Source organism: Coturnix japonica, chromosome 2, assembly GCF_054131305.1.
Source record: "Coturnix japonica strain WE chromosome 2, WE-NBRP24, whole genome shotgun sequence".
Lineage (NCBI taxonomy): Eukaryota > Metazoa > Chordata > Aves > Galliformes > Phasianidae > Coturnix > Coturnix japonica.
In genome coordinates, this window is record NC_140664.1 from 88,934,446 (window position 1) to 88,950,795 (window position 16,350).

The 16,350-nt window shown below is 36.5% G+C and overlaps 1 long non-coding RNA gene across 1 annotated transcript in view; it reads right to left on the bottom strand.

Annotated features, from left to right (window-relative positions):
• Positions 1–1,506: 1,506 nt before the first annotated feature.
• LOC107309483 (uncharacterized) overlaps positions 1,507–16,350 on the bottom strand; it is a 40,811-nt gene continuing 25,967 nt past the window's right edge. The window contains exon 5 of the long non-coding RNA XR_014942859.1: positions 1,507–2,520. This is a non-coding gene — a long non-coding RNA (uncharacterized LOC107309483). The remainder of the gene's footprint in view (positions 2,521–16,350) is intronic.

The following is a 16,350-nucleotide window of genomic DNA, read 5'->3' on the forward strand; positions in this document are numbered from 1 at the left end:
GATTGACTTAATTTTTTTCACTTTGTCAGTTTACAATTTCTCAGCCTGGAAAGATCAGTCATTTACATTCTTCACAAAATTCAAGCAGAGCATAACCTAATCCAGGACATCAATTTTAGATCAGTGCTTCTGGACAGTTTAGGCTTTTGTTTAAATAGTAAAAAAATGTTTCTGAATGTTAATGTACATGAGATGAAATGATTTTGATTTGACAGTATCAAAGAAGTCTTAGATTTTCAGCAAAGCCCTGGAGGCCCATAATAAGATACTGGGCAGGGTGCACTTTTTCTTTCAGTAATAGCCATATTATTTGTATTAATTATATTTTTAAGTGTTCAGTAGTTCCGTAGCTTCTAGTGCACTGAGACTTATGAAAGAAGTAGGAAAGGAAAAGGAAAGGTTAAATTCTAACAGGCTTGTGGAAAACCTCAGCTGTCCTCAATTTATGCTCAATTAATAAATAAATAAAGCCTTCAGTAATTAATTGAATATTCTGTTCATAATTTACTTATCTATTCAGATGTGAGGTACTTTCAAGCCTGCTTTTACAAAAGAAAATTTGACATATCAGAGAAAGGAACCGAGTGCAGATGTATTTGAAAACTAGCCTTTTTTTGTTGTTTTTCCCTGCCATTGTACAAACAAAATTGCAATGCTATGTAATTTTAAAATAGATTTTGAAAAATAAAATTGGAAGAAGCTACTTGTGGGGAACAGGGGGCCTGCCCTGCACTTGGCTTGGCTTCTGCCCTTCTACCAGGCAACATACAAGAACAAAAGGGGGATGTTCATACATAATCAATTCTTATCTTGCTCTCACAGCAGTAGTCTATGCTGTACATATAACACATGCAGTGCATCAGGACATCTTAAACTTAATCCAAGTGACTTTTACCTGGGTTGTGTCTATTGCTGTAGGATTTCAGGCTGCTACACAGTGTGATCAAAAAAGTCCAGATAGAGAAAAAAATAAAATGAGCGTGTCTAGTCTTGAAATAAGAACCAAGAGTAGCTTTTGCTATTCCAGTTCTCTCTCAATTCTGCTTAGGTAGATGAGAAGAGGGCAAGCAGCTTGTGGGTGCTCAGCTGGTCAGGATCAACCCACCACCCCAGACCATTTACATCCCAAGAGTTCCTGAAGGATGTAGAACAGCTGCACGCAATTGCTGTGTATTTATTCAGTATCTTTCTCAAACATGCTTGGAAAGCAAACCAAACTTTGAGTGAACAAATTTACATTTTCATGGATTTTTGCTGGAATGAGAAATCAGTACCAAGCTCCCTGAAATGGCATTCGTTGTTGATATTTGATATTATGTTCCAAACCTATGTCTATGTCTGATAGAATTCTAGTCTTATGTAACTTGATATACAGTTGTGTGTTTTCTTTCCTGCTTTTATTTTGAATGTTATAGGTCTTCTATTTGCAATATTTATACACCAATTAAATTCTTACAAGGCATGGATATTATGTCTCAGTATAAATACTTAAAGTGCTTAGAGAATAAGGCTTATAATATATATTAATATGTGCAGTTCAGATGGCATTAATGCTCCCACATTGTTACTATTCATTAGAATTATGAGAGTAATTTTTTTCTTCTGGGAGTCAGAGTACTTCTTCTAGGTATACCACTATATACATTGAACATTCAAGTTATTCTTGGGCAAATGTAACACTTCATTTGTTAGACTTTTCTTAAGCTGGGCATCTTTTGCCTTATACAGAAGCTCCATAATAGTACCTCAGCAGTTCTATGTACAGTTTGTAGTATATAGTAATTTACTGGCTAAATACACTCAACATGTAGATGAGAATAACAAGCACCAGACTAAGCATGAGTATGCTTAGCAGCACAAGCATTAATAAGTGTCTGCTTCCAAGACAATCATTATTCAAAAGCAAAAGTGTCAGATCTGCCTTGGTTCTCTGAATGTGCTGATTCTCAGTCTTTCTGAGTTACTGTTTTTTGACTCACTGCTTCTTTTCAGTGTCTTATGCCTTTTCATATCAATATTTTCTCCAAGTCCCCGAGTTGCTACTACTGTTTCAACATTTCCCATCCTGTTTTCATTTTCACTTTTCTCATTTTCTTGGCTTTATGCTATATCATCTCAATGACAGTGTTTCCTTAAATCTGAGTCAGGGTCACATAACCACGCCATACAAAACTGGGCCATGGTCTACAGACAGCTGAACCACTTTGCCATAGATTACATCAAGAGCAAACAAAGTTCTGCTGAAAAAAAAAGCTATAACTTAAGACCGATGAGACAGGTATTGCACACATTTCTGAAATAGTATTAAGGTCACTTATATCAAGGGTAATGATTTCTGTTAACTTTGACTTTTACTTGATCTAATAAAGTCTGGAGAAAATCTATGGACACTTAAGCACAGTACACACACAGAGAGTAGGAGATGTGTCATCATTAAGGACTCAGGAATAGACAGTTTGTTTACCCAAAAAGTTATAATTTCTTTTTACTTCTTTTGTTACCTCCAGTGGCTTCTGAACACTGAAAAAAAGAAAAAGAAAAATCTCTCATATTCCCAACAAGTGGTAGCTGAAGGAACAAAAATATCTTTGACAAATGAACACGGTGTTATTGTACGGAAACATACAGCTGCTTCAAAGCCACAATGAGCAACTGGATAGTAGAGATGCAGGGGTTACATGGCAGGCATCTTTGGAAGGAGCACAAGACCACACAAAACAGGAGATACTGTTTCTTTTGCATAAGAGTGTGGTGGTGGTAGAGAGGGGGAATTTGTCCATATTAAATTGTATCTTCTGCTTTCTCACTACTGTATTCAGAACCTGGAGCAGTACTTTTACCTCTTTTTTTCCAATGGCCCTCTACATTAAATATCTTATTTTCTCTTATTTTGTGTGCCCTGTCTGAAATGAGTGCTATTTCACTGTCCTTGGGAAAAGAGTAAAACTTTGTATGTTCTAAAAAGGAGTGGGAAAGCACGTAGTTCACAGTTTGCAAGTGTAATGAACAATGTTTTTATTTTCCACTCTGCTCTTTAAGTTGTCATATGGCCAACATAATTCCTGAATAACAGCGGCAAGAGAAGATAGCTAAAGCTGGTCTAGTCTTTTCAGCTCTTGTGATGTTCTCATTTTTGCTTGTGTTAAGCACAGACAGAATCTTTACTGAGCAGTTCAAATACACTTTTCATGCAGTTTTGTGGAGAGAATATGCAAGACTTGTGACAGTGATTTGACAAGGTTTTTAAAATTAGACCAATCAATTTTGCCATATAAATCAGCTCAGGATAAACTGAATGCTTATTCCTTCAGGAAGGAGTACAATATGTTTTCATTATAGATGTAACTGCAGATCACCCAGGTTTTCCCCAGCTGCTCCTGGCATGGGTATAGGCACTGAAAAGAAAACCTTACAGTGCTTACTTGAATGAATATAACACACTCACGACAGTCTGCAGAGAGCAGCTCTCAGTGATTCCTCTTCCCTTGTGTCATTAAAAGTTTCCAGGATGTAAAGCTATTTGGCAAATTCCTGTGTGATTGACACTTATGCTTGTCCTTAAAATTGCATGGGTTATTGTTTTTTCTTTCTGAGAGAGAACTTGAATGTCACATTATAGGGAGATGTTCATAACACATGCAGGAAAGAGTGCTGCAGATATTGACATTTTTTAGTAACCAGGGAAAGAGCTCATCTGCCAGGAAAGATAGAATGGAAAATATTGCATGTCAAACTCAGTTCACTGCTTTGTGATTTTAACACTGACACTTCCTGGGGACCTTGGGATCAATAACATTCATAATCTGATTTCCCAGAACAACTTTTTCTCATATGCAAACATCACCAAATCGTTCGTTATGTACAATTCAGCACTTCTAGATAATGCCAGAGAAGCTGAGCAGTAATTAAGCAAACTCCCTCTCTCCTCATTTTTGACTTTGAGAATTGATGTGAGAAAATCTGGAATGGTATATCTTGGTGATAAGCTCCTGTTTAGCAGCAAAAGAACAAATTGATCTCTGATCTAAGACTGTTAGACTCTGTTTGTTGAAGGACATTAACATTATTGGATCAGAACAACATTGATGAAGTAGCAAATTTTAGTCTGAGGACATCATAAAATCTGAATGATGATACAGGAAAATATATATATATATCTTAGAATAATGCAAGTTAAGTGAAATACCTAAACAACTAAACCTGAGCACTCTTCACTACCAAGAATGCTGCATTTGTGTTAGCTTGAAAAAAGTTGTGATGATCTTCTTTAGAGTAATAACTGCATTTCAGATGAGTAAGATAGTAACATTGATCTATCTAGGTATGAGCTGTGTAGCAATAACAAAAATCATATTATAAGTAGGCTAAATGAACTCTGAACACATGTAAAAGTAGCTGCTGTAACCTCTACCCTGACTTGACATTATCATTTGAATAATAATGTCATCCAAAGCAGTTTCCCATATTTCTGGGAAAATGAAACATCTTTGGGTTTTTTTCCTGCTTTATCTATATGTGGTGTCCTATCTAGGAAATCTAGGCTGATCTCAAGGCCTAGCCAGGCTGCTTGTCTGAGTTACCTTGACTTTTCAGAGCAGCAAGTTTATAATATGTAACAACACATTGTGAAGATTTTTGCTGCCATAGCTAAAGATGTTCTGAGAACAGAAGCCAGGTTCTCTGCTATGTTACATCAAATGTGCTTATCTTCTGAGTCTAATAAAGCTGGTCTTATCTTGTGCTTTTGTTGTTTCGTTGTTTGTTTGTTTTTGTTGTTGTTGTTGTTTGAAAGTCTGTTCCTAAATCTCTTTCTTTGTAGAAAATCGTGATTTCTAAAACTTGAAAATTACTTCTATTTAAAGCGAAACAAGAGCAAAACATAATGACCTAAAGTTATATACCTATATTTTGATTTGGCCTTGAAACTCTTACATATCAGTTAAAGAAATTATAACAAATATGGTCATGAAGAGCAGAGGCTGAAGGACAAATCCTTCTTGGTTCAACAGAGCCAATTTTTTTTTTTTTTTCAAGTGTAATGCCAAGTGTATACAAGTACATAATTGTTGCCTTGCCAAAAGGCAGCAGAGTGAAAGCACTGTTCCCTCTGCAATGTCTTGAGGCATGAAACACAGGTTACTTTAACAAGCACTGGGTTCACCATTGTCAACCATGCTGCCTTCAAGAAGGTGAGTCACTATGGCATGTAATTATTCCCTTAGACTGATATCAGGTTGTAGAAAAGGGTATTTTGTTTGAGAGTGGGAAGTTTCAGTGCTTGGATATTGAGAAGGAAATAGTTTTTTTCATTCTAGGGTTTTAATTTGGAAATTAAAAACAATCTTGTTGAAGAAAACTAAAGCTTAGCTTTGCAAAGTAATGACCATTCTTGAAAGACAAATACTATTTGCCTTTAAAGTATGTCTACATGGATCCAAACCACAGAGCAGTGAATTCTAAATGCTTTCACCAGTCCTATTTTTAGTTTTTTTGAGGTAGTATGTGCATTCAGTTTGTATGCTATTCCTCTCCCAACAAGTCTAAATTAAAGAATAATCTCTGTTGCTACTCAATTCATCTTTGCTCCTGGAGAGGAATAAATCAAGGTCCATTAATTTACAAGACTTCAGTTTCGCACGTACCCTTTTTCTCTCTTCATTTTCACCTTTTTCATTTGGAATCCTATTTAATTATTTGGTTTGGGATTTCTTCACTGTGACAATGGGATGTAAAATCATTTTTATCCTGAGCTACTGTTCAGTAATAATCTTTCAGCAAGACCCTGTCACAGAATCAAGGTTTGTAGAGTGTGTCTTATTTCAGAAAATAAGTAAGGGGAAATAAATCATAAACGAGTCCTTAGAACATAGTTTTCACTCATGGAACATATCTACCAAAGCAGGTTCCTTACAGCCTTACCTCAGCAACTGATTAGTGATCGATATATTTAGAAAAAGTTGTCACAGCTTCTTTTTGGGCATTGCAGTCAGTTGCCGACTGTTTTCCTCAGCTGTTTTCTTAGGAACCACATTAATAAATCTGATCTTTATCTCAGTCAGTGGAATTAATAGGAGTTGTTTATTCTAGATTCACAGGTGGCAAAAGCCACAGGAAAATTGTTTCATATCATTTTTCAGCTGAGAACAGAGCTTCGGAACTTATATTTTGTCATTGGTCAAACTAAGCCTCAGGTTATTTGGACATTTGGTTCACAGATTTTCTCAACAATATTTATCCAAGGAATCTGTAATCTGTTTACAAGCCCAGCTGGAAGAGGATGGGCCTTGGAGTGAGCTCTGGCATGTATCTCTCTTTGGTGGTGTACAGGCATGTGAAATGCATGCCAAGTAGTTCTGTTCTCTATCCCAGTATCTAATTCTTAAAAGACCTAGTGGCTGGAGTGAGCATGTGTGAAGAAAACAGTGGATCACTTTTAAGTGCATACCTTATGATTTCACCTGGATGCTGAAAATCACACAAAAGAGCTATAGCACAAAGCACTATAAGAAAACAGGGTTTAACATAAACTTACAGGGTAGAGCAAAAAATAGACCATTATGAGAAGAACTGAGTGCCAGTGTAGATGACAATTACAGCGCAAGAATCAATAGAACAAGAAGGCACAAAGTCTGTATCTTTCTCATCATCTCATCAGTAGCCTCAAAAGAAGTCAGAGTCGAACAAAGATTTCAGAACTGGAAAGTTTCTATGAGTTCTCATTGCATCTGGTATACACTAGCAAAGATTCAAGGGATGTTCTGAAGGAGGTAACAATTCCAAGCCTTAACAATATTCCAGGTAATTCCACACCCAAAAGCATGAGCTGCTATGTGGTGTGCTTAGAAGCCAACTCTCAGGAAAGGCAGTTGTCTACTTTTATAGACATGATTTAGTGGTAGTGTTTGACTTGATGATCTAATTGGTCTTTTCCAGCCTAAGTAATTCTATGACATTACAATTATTCTGTAGCAGTTAGCACTTGTAAAAGTCTTATTTACTACTGTAGTGCAACATTTATGAAGAGTGTTCACCAAAAATCCATGCACCTGCATTTGTTCCTCTAAGAAGCAGAATCCCTTTGTAAAAAGCTAAGCCTCACAAAGCACTTTTCATGTAAAACCAGAACTGTCTCCAATAAATAGTTATTTAATTATGCTGCCTTAATTGTCTATCTGACAACAAGGTATAAATTAAACTATGAGTACTGTTGAAATTAGGATCCATTAGTCAATTCTGACTCGGATGGAATATAGCCTTCATAGTGTTAGGACATGAATAGTAAGAAAAGAGTTCTGCAGCAGGATGGACCTCTAGCTTTAGACTGTTCCAGTCTTGAGACCAACAAATGCTCCAGGGATTTGTTTCCAATCATCCAACAAAATGTTCAAAAAAATTGCACAAGAAACCAATAGTAAAATCAGAGGTGAAATTTGTGGATTAGATATTTATTTAATCATTCCATTTATGTGTAGGTCTGTACATAACCTTGGAGACAAATTTACCTATCTTATTTTTCTTTTGTACAAATGGAGCCACTTCAGGTCTTTTCCTAAAGCAATTTTGAGTAAATATATTCACATTTCAGACTTAAAGAGGGTAGATTTAGGTTGGATATAAAGAAATGTGTGCCCCGGAGGTGCAGTGGTTAAGGACGCTGCCTTGCAACACTGGGGCCCGGAGTTCGAATTCCCCCTGTGGCGCAAGTGGTAGAAGTGCCGCTCTGCTACACAGAGGCTCCAGTCCCAGGGGTTGGACTTGATGATCTCTAAGGTCCCTTCGAACCCTCACGAGACTATGAAATAGTCTTTTATAGTGAGAGTGGTGAAGCACTGGAACAGGTTGCCTAGAGATGTGTTGGAAACCCTGTTTCTGGGGATATTCAAGGCCGGGCTACACCAGGCTCTGATCACCCTGATCTATCTGTGAATGTCCCTGTTCATTGCAGGGGAGTTGGACTAGAAGACCTAGAAGGTCCATTCCAACTCTGAGGATTCTATGAGTTTATGATTTTATATCTACACATTCAGAAGACTGCACACTGCCTCTTTCTTCCCTAGGTATCAGACACTTTTCAGATTAAAGTTAGTATTTCTATAGGCCAAAACATTCGTACACACAACATATTACATTTTGTGGAGTAGTAGTTCAGTACCTTCATTAGACTGGATCCCTGGTGTATCTGAACAGCCTTTTAAAAGAAACAGGCTCATCAGTTTTGGAATCACTGGATGTAAGTAATTGCTTGTTTAATGACAAAGTGAATACTCTTAGTTAAATGTTACACCCAAAGAACTGTCCTTGGAGGGAAACTGGGTAATTTCATCTAGAATTAAGAAGTCCCACTGGTGAGAATAAAAACTCTTACCTTTTCAATCAACTGAATTATCACTGAGAAAATTAATGAGGAAAGTCTTACACCTGACTCGTTAATTTCTTCTGTAGAATAATACAAAGCTTTTATCTACAACCTCATTGCAACTCACAAAATATGCTTGTGTCTTCTTGAGAAAGTAGGTGTACTGTGCTTGCATGGCAAAGCATTAGCAGTGAGAACATGAGGCAAGGCCTGAATTGCCTGGTGCTGAACATAGCCAGCTCCAATAGCCCCACCACAAGCCCAGCAGCCATACGTGGGTCTCAGGAAGAGGCTGGGGAAGAAAGCGCAGAACCCTACAGGATGAAGAAGAGGGGTGTAGGTGGATTTTTCCTGAAGGAACTGCACCCCATGGGTAGGCCACACTGGAACGTGGAGGAGGAAACAGGGGCAAGGAGAAAATGTTACAAGCTGATTGCAATCCGCTGTTCGCTATCTCCTTTGTGATGCTGGATGGCTTGTGGGGAGGGAGAGGAGTCATAAATGGAGTTGAGCTTGGGGAAAGAAAGATGAGGGGGGATGTGTTTCAATCTTGTAATTGTTCCTCAACATCCAAATCCACTTTAACTGGTGATAAATTAAACTCATTTTCCCCTATATGAGTCTCTCTTGCTTATGACTATAATTAAATGATGTTTCTTCCTCTATCTTGACCAACACACTTTGTCTTTTGATTTTCTCCCCTGGCCTTGTTTGGGGAAGGGGAGTGATAAGCTAGGAGAACACCTGACTGCTTCCAAGGCCATCCCATCAAAAGAGGGGCAGCAGACATTTCTGCAAACACTTTTGTAGGAAGATGAAGCTAATCTTTCTAAGAGCATAGATAGTATGAACAAAATTATTTCTCCCTATGTGAAACAGTGTAAAGTTTTATATGATCTCTTACAACCTAGATTAATTCTTACTTAACTTGAAGCACTCAGCTGAAACATCTAACTTAGATGCCTAGTCATCCTGGTACATGAAGAGGTGCTTTGAACAGGAACCTTCAGATCCTAATAGGACAACATTTCACTTTGGAGGTATTGAGCTATCACCACTGATAAGGCAAGAAACAGTGCATTCTTAAAAAGGTGGCTAAGTTGAATGCATAAAGTTAAACTGTACAGATCAGAGCATCTGCAATCGAGGGCTTACAGCATTTGGTCTTAATGAAAAAAGAAGATGGTAAAAACTGGTTATAATTTTCTTGTAAAGTATTGCTATTTCTAGCCATGAGGTTTATTCAAACCTTTTGTGAACAACTGAAGTGTCTCTTTCTGTTCACTATATGACAGTTTTAACATGTGATGCTTTTGGACTCATCATCTAACATAAATAATGTATTTTATTGTTGCAGCTTTCTTTTATGTGCATTTTTTATGCTATGTTCTACTGAAAAATATTTCTTGCAGAGAAGAGCATTACCAAAATGAAGTTTAATAAAACTGAACAGACTTTGAGAGAATTAAGCACAGTTTTAAAATCTAAATAATATAGTTTGAGCACCATGCAAACATGGCATTACACTTTACATCACATTCAACTCAAATATCTGATCATGTCTCTTTACCAGACTTTTATAAGACCTCTCTTAACAGAGAAAAATATCCTTCACTTCACAGTCACACCTAATTCATGTCAGTACTTTTGGAACTATGCACATTTGTGTGAAACTATTGCCAAGGATGAAGTGCATGAAGAGCAAAATTTCATAAAAAAAACCCTCTGGCAAGTACTTTGAGAACTCAGTAAGAATGGCAAGCTCTGCCATCAAACCTGGCTGGTGCACTACTTTTACAGGGTCACATATCCCATTCCACTAGTTGTTTGTTGGTTTTTTTTGTACATTGGGCTGCTCCAAAAGCAATAGCTCCTATTTTATGATGATGGCCCATAATATCAGAGGCAAATGTTGGTGCTATGCAAATAGTGTTTGAACCTTCCCACCAACAGTCTGTATATTCTGTTGCCCTGTGACAGATGGCAGCAGAGGGGCAATATGACAAATGGTATCTGACATGGAAGTGCGTACACAGCAAAGGTAAGAGGTAAGTAATTTAATTTCTACACACACACACACACACACACACACACACAAAAAAAAAAAAAAAAAAAAAAAGTGCCCATTGACATTCATTGGTGTTTGCTGACCAAATGGTGGATATGAGCACAGTGGTGCATTTCAGCAATGGTGACTGCAGTCCTGGATCACTTCTACTGGTGTAGGTTTTGACAAGCATGGCATACACTCTTGTTCATCCCTGGTGAAAATGCGTAGCTAATGTGATGACCATGATAAGAATATATATATTATGTTTCATTGCTAAGAATTTGCTTTATCAGACAGAGTTACTGTGTTCACTGTACCTGTTGTAGTATCCATGGAAATAAATAGGAGGCATTACTTTTGGAGTGACCTATGCAGTCCCAGACAATTTTTCATCACTCATTGTGACCCAGGCAAGCCAAAAGGCTGGGCATCCATTCTTTAAATCATCCCTCTCAAATTTAAAAGTCTGTGATAAATACTAATTTCTTATGCTTCTATGACAATTCTAGAAGTTATTCCACAGCACTAATACAAAACTCAAAGCTGATGGCAGATAAATGATGTTTTGTTATTAGAATGATGTTAGATCAGTTGTTTGTGAGTTAATTACCATCCCAACAATAATCTTTCTCTCCTCCATAGCTGGTTGTTGTTGAGTTAATGCTCTATTTCAGTCTTCAACTAAGGAACACAATCAATTCCTGTTACATACAAATTTGGGTTATTTCAGTGATTTTGTAATAAGGGTCAGCTCTGATCAAGCTTAATCATCATGTACATTAGTCAATCCATCAATACAGTAATTGACGAGACTTAGAAGAGGAATTTGGGAAGCTGGAAATATGGCAATAGTTTCCCAGTTAATTTATAATGAAATATTCAACAGTTGGGGACTGGGTTGTTCTCCTGCCCCTCCTCCCAAGCAGTGTTCTTCATAACCGTTTTTGTCTTCCTGTTCATCTGTCTCCTGTTGTAAACTGCATTTCTCTAGTCCTTGTTGAATTTCTCAGACAACGTGTTTACCTCTATTCCTGCACATTCATGCAATTTGCCAGTTCCAAATGTAATTCTCAAGGATGTTGCCTCTAGATGCTGCATTTTCTTTGGTAGCAATACTCATTTTGAATTATCTTCTTGCTATTTCAGGGTGACGTGCTGATTTATCTACTTAAATTTTCACATATAATCAATTTCTGGATCTAACCCAAGCATTGGAATAGGAGATTTGCAGTGGGTATGCATAAACTGGACTTGTACAAGTACTGCAGAATCCTCACCAACCTGTCCTTCTCTAGGAAAAATAAATAAGGCTGAACTGTTTGCTGGTAACTTTGTCAGTAACTTTGACATAACAGCTCTTTTAAATACAAGAAATGCAAATTCAAACAACACAATATCCAGTACTGTACTTTAAATTCAGACTTACCTAGAGCCATCATTTTGCTTACATACCAAGTGAAGAAAATAATGTACTAAATAGAATCTGTAGCTACTGATTAAAGTAAATTTCTCAATGTGTAAAATATGAACTAAGACATTTCTTGACATACAGTCCTATAAGAAGGGCTCACATATTGATGTCATGACTATCTGTTGATTGTTGGATCTATTTATACCTTGGTAATTAGGAAGGAAAAATAGTCTTCATGAGCAGTCACTCTAATATACTTAATGTGAAGAAACAGCTGGTACCTATTATTGCATTTTGTTTTGCACTCACTTTGAACTGTGGATCTTTGAATATACTAACTGATCTGCTACCTGTGTTGAGTTATAACTGATAAAGAGGGGTGAATGGATATGTGCTTATTAAAAAAGACACTATTACTTTTTGAAACATGCACCATATATATCTGGCTTGTAAATTTTCAGTTCTTTGATCAGAGTAGCATAATTTTTTATACCATTAAATAATACAAATTCTGGTGGCTATTTTTATGACTGATCTTTACAGAACTAAGGTTTTTACTCCTCCTCTCCCCCCTCTTTGAGTTAATTCTTTTTACATCTTTACTGAATTGTGTTCCCCTCACTCTCCATCTTCCATTAGATAGTATCTTTCAAAAAGGCCTTGGCTACATATTAAAGATGAACAACAAGTTTAAAAGAGGCACTTAATTCAGTTCATGTCCCAGTTGTATACTCAGATAAAGTAATCTGCAATATGGATGATATTAAAATGAGTCAAATCAGCCCTCTGAGTCTGACAAACCAATATGTAGTTGAGAGATGGTTGTGCCTCCAAAATTAGGTGCTAATCAGTTTTTCAGCAAATGTGCAAATGACTGTGGAATCCTGAGACCACTGAGCTATTCTGATAAGTAAACAGCAGAGCAAGCTGCTTTAATGGAAGTGGAAGATTGATTATTTCATCCAAGATATAAATATATGAATACATGGCATAAGGCATAAACACGCACCCTAAAAAAATCAGGGAAGTGGTAAAAGGGTATTCTGGTTGAGGAGGATGTGACCAGTCCCTGTCAGTGATCACAGCCTCATTAGAACAAGGCCTGAGAGCCTCTTCATCATACATTGCGGGTGCTTGTGTAACTTCTCATGATGTTATTTTGGTTGACTTGGAATCATGATGCTGCTGAAACCTCTGTAGTCATCACCAGCTAATGAAGAAGTGTAAACCATTAAAAGCTTTCAACATGTGATGTAGAAACTTTTCCATCCTCTTGTTCCACAGGTACAAGCAGAAATAATAATTGATCAGACATATCTTTTAAATGCTGCAGATTGTTTGGAAAATATTTGTTTTCTATTCCATTTTTCCTATGTCCTGCAGAGACAACACTTTTCTCACTCCACAGTCTACTTTTCAATGAGGCTAACCAGCCACACAAAATCATGTACTTAGCTGAAAACCTTTTTCTTCACCATATACCTGTCATATGCTGTTTAGACTTAAAAGAAATGGGATTTTTTAGATTCTTAAAAGAAGGAAAACTGGAAGAAAAAAAAAAAAGCACAACTAAATTACAGCAGGAACAAGTTCTATCAGCACTGAAGTTTAATTGTGATAAAATGAAATTCTATCACAAGGCAAACTCACAGAACTGATATGAAAAGCAGTTTAAAACTCATGTATCCTCACCGCCATTCCTCAAGTAGTTTCAGTATGAAAAGAGATGTAAGCGTAAATTTGAACTTGTTTTTGCTGTTCTTGTAACCAATTTATGTTCTAAGAATGGCCTAATGAGGGACTAATAATATATAGTAATATATATAATAATCATAATAAATGTATAAACTAATAATAATAAGGGACTTGAGGGCTTAAATAGCAAAATTTCTCTACAGCTGCTCTCACATCTTTAGATAAGAGTTAAGAATATTAGTTGCCTAATAAGGAATAAAATTATTATTGCTAAACTTGTTTTACTCTCCTCTGTCACAAAGAAAGAGGAAAATGTTTAGGGTTTTGTTAAGAGAAAATGCTCAACCATTTTACAGCACATTCCTCTCTCAGGAAAACAGTGTGCAGTTTTCAACTTCTTATTGTACGGAGCTAAGTAAAATCCTGTTGTACCCTCTCTGCTGGATGAGACCAAAGGCATATCTATGTCATTATCTTTCTTTTGACAGTGATGAGAACCAGGGAGAAGTTTAAGATTCAACTTATTACTCCAATGCAATCCATTACAGAAGATAGAAATATGAAGATCTCCTAAACCAGAAAACACTACAGGACAACTGTGTTTAAAAGCATCAGTGACTTCAAATAATAATCTTCCAACCTCACTTTTGAACCCTTTGTATGTTTTCCCTCTAAATAGTGTGGCACTGAGTCCCACAGTACAAACAGTATGAAGATATATGCTCTTTTGCCAGAAAAATCATATTTTTTAAATGACAATAAGGTCACCTTGTGCATCTATCTTCTCATATTATAAGTAATAGTGAGTTATGAATCCCTGATTCTATAGACCTAAATCACACACCTTCTCAGTTTATTTTCAGAAAGTGGTATCTTGAACACAGATTAACATCATATAAAAATTTCTTCTCATAGAAAATGTCTCCTTACATGAGGTGGTCCACATTTATGCTTCTTTTCTAGCTCTACTATATATATCCTGCTTAAAAAAAGAAAACCTTTCAGTTATCACCTCTGTATACCCCTTTATCAGTGAGACAGCATGGAAATGGATGATATTATTATTTATCTACTTTGTTTTGAAGTCTGTAATCAATGACTTTCATGGTGGAATAGGAGATGCCAAAAAGAAAACCTATTTGGATTTTAGATTTACTTTAGTTTTTTGCCTAGTTAAATAATATGGTGTTAACAAACAGCTGTCAGCAAATGCCACTTCTTGTACTATTAAGTGTGTGTATATATATATACAAGCTTCTGCTTGAAGCTAATTCCGAATCTCCAAAATTTTTATGGGACAGAAATTTGGAGATCTTCATAGTCAAGTTGTTGAAAGCAAAGTAAATGATGCAAGATGTTTGCTGTGACTATCCAGTAGAAATTCAAAGAAATTTACCTCAACTTCGTTTTGCCACCCTTTGCTTCTTTGGTAGACACTTAGTGCAGATACACTAATAAATGTCTTTTGTTTCCTATTTTTTGTCAAAGCAGCATTTTGCTAAAACAACCCTTTTAGACCTGTGCCTCAGAAGAATTTGATAAGTTTTGGAATGAATGTTTTAAATTCAGTTTTAAGAATTCACAACAGGAAGCATCATGAAATAACAATATCTGCTGATAGGTGGGATAAATTATTGGGGTTGGTTAATATAACAACTCAATCATTTCAGGTTCTTGGAAAAAATGAAGAGCTCTTTAGCTATCTCACACCTGCTAATATAGAATTGATATTGAAACTTTTTCTTGGCACTGGTGCATCATTTTTTTGCTCCTGTAAGGATGAGAATTTAGTCTTTTCCTTAAGAACACTGAGAAGATATTATTACTGACTGTGTTTGTGCTATGCTGTCACTGTTCTTCTAAAATAAAATTATGACGCTTCATTAGAAGTAGTGAAAAAATGAGAGTTGCCCATGAATTTGCTCTTGTTTTAGCACATCAGCTACAACAAATGAACAGTTATATGGAACCTTTACTGTAAAAGCCACTGAGAAAATAGAATGATTTTGCACAACTTCAAAATGTGAAGTACAGACAGAATGGAGTTTGCAGAATGTTCTTTTGCAAAAGACAGGGTGCTGATACAAACATTCTCGTAAGGGAAGGTTATCTTGCTGTCTCCCATCAATTTCCTATCATAGCAATTTTGCAAGAACCTATTCAGAAAGAGGATATTGTGTGTTTACTGATCACTTACATAGGAGCAACTGTAAGATATATCAGACTCGCTGCTCAAGAGCAATTGATGTGGCTTTGTATCACTACCTTTTTTTTTCCCAAGGTGTCTAAACAATGATAAGGCAAGAGTGATACTTTCTTCAGAAGTCCAGTAACAGACGCTACCCAAATAAATAGCCTAAACATCACAGCTATCTGCTGTAAAGCAGGTAGGTTTAAACATTTTTTATAAGATCCTTATTCTTTTGTTTCTTCCATACCTCTACAATTCCTTTTCTCTTTGTTCAGGTTAACACAAGATGGAAAATGGAATTTGCCTCAGAATATGTAAGTATGTAAGTAGACAGATGAAAACCTTCACAGAAGCAAGACAACATTCTAAAAAGAGATTTTAAAAATGGCTTTGCCCTGCCATAAAGTAAATCTTGTTTCTTTTGAAAGAATATAGCATGTGGTTTAACAGTTAATAAAGTACTGCTGTCATTTTGAATCTTTTTGTGCCTGAGACTAGCACTTCCAATGTAACATAAAGAACTGTGGATTTGTGAGGCTATCATAAAAGGCTGAATCAGCATTTAAGGGAAATATAACATTTGATCTCCAGTCAGTTGGACGGCCTTAAGGATCAGACAGTCATGAGTCAAGAACCTTGAGGAGGAG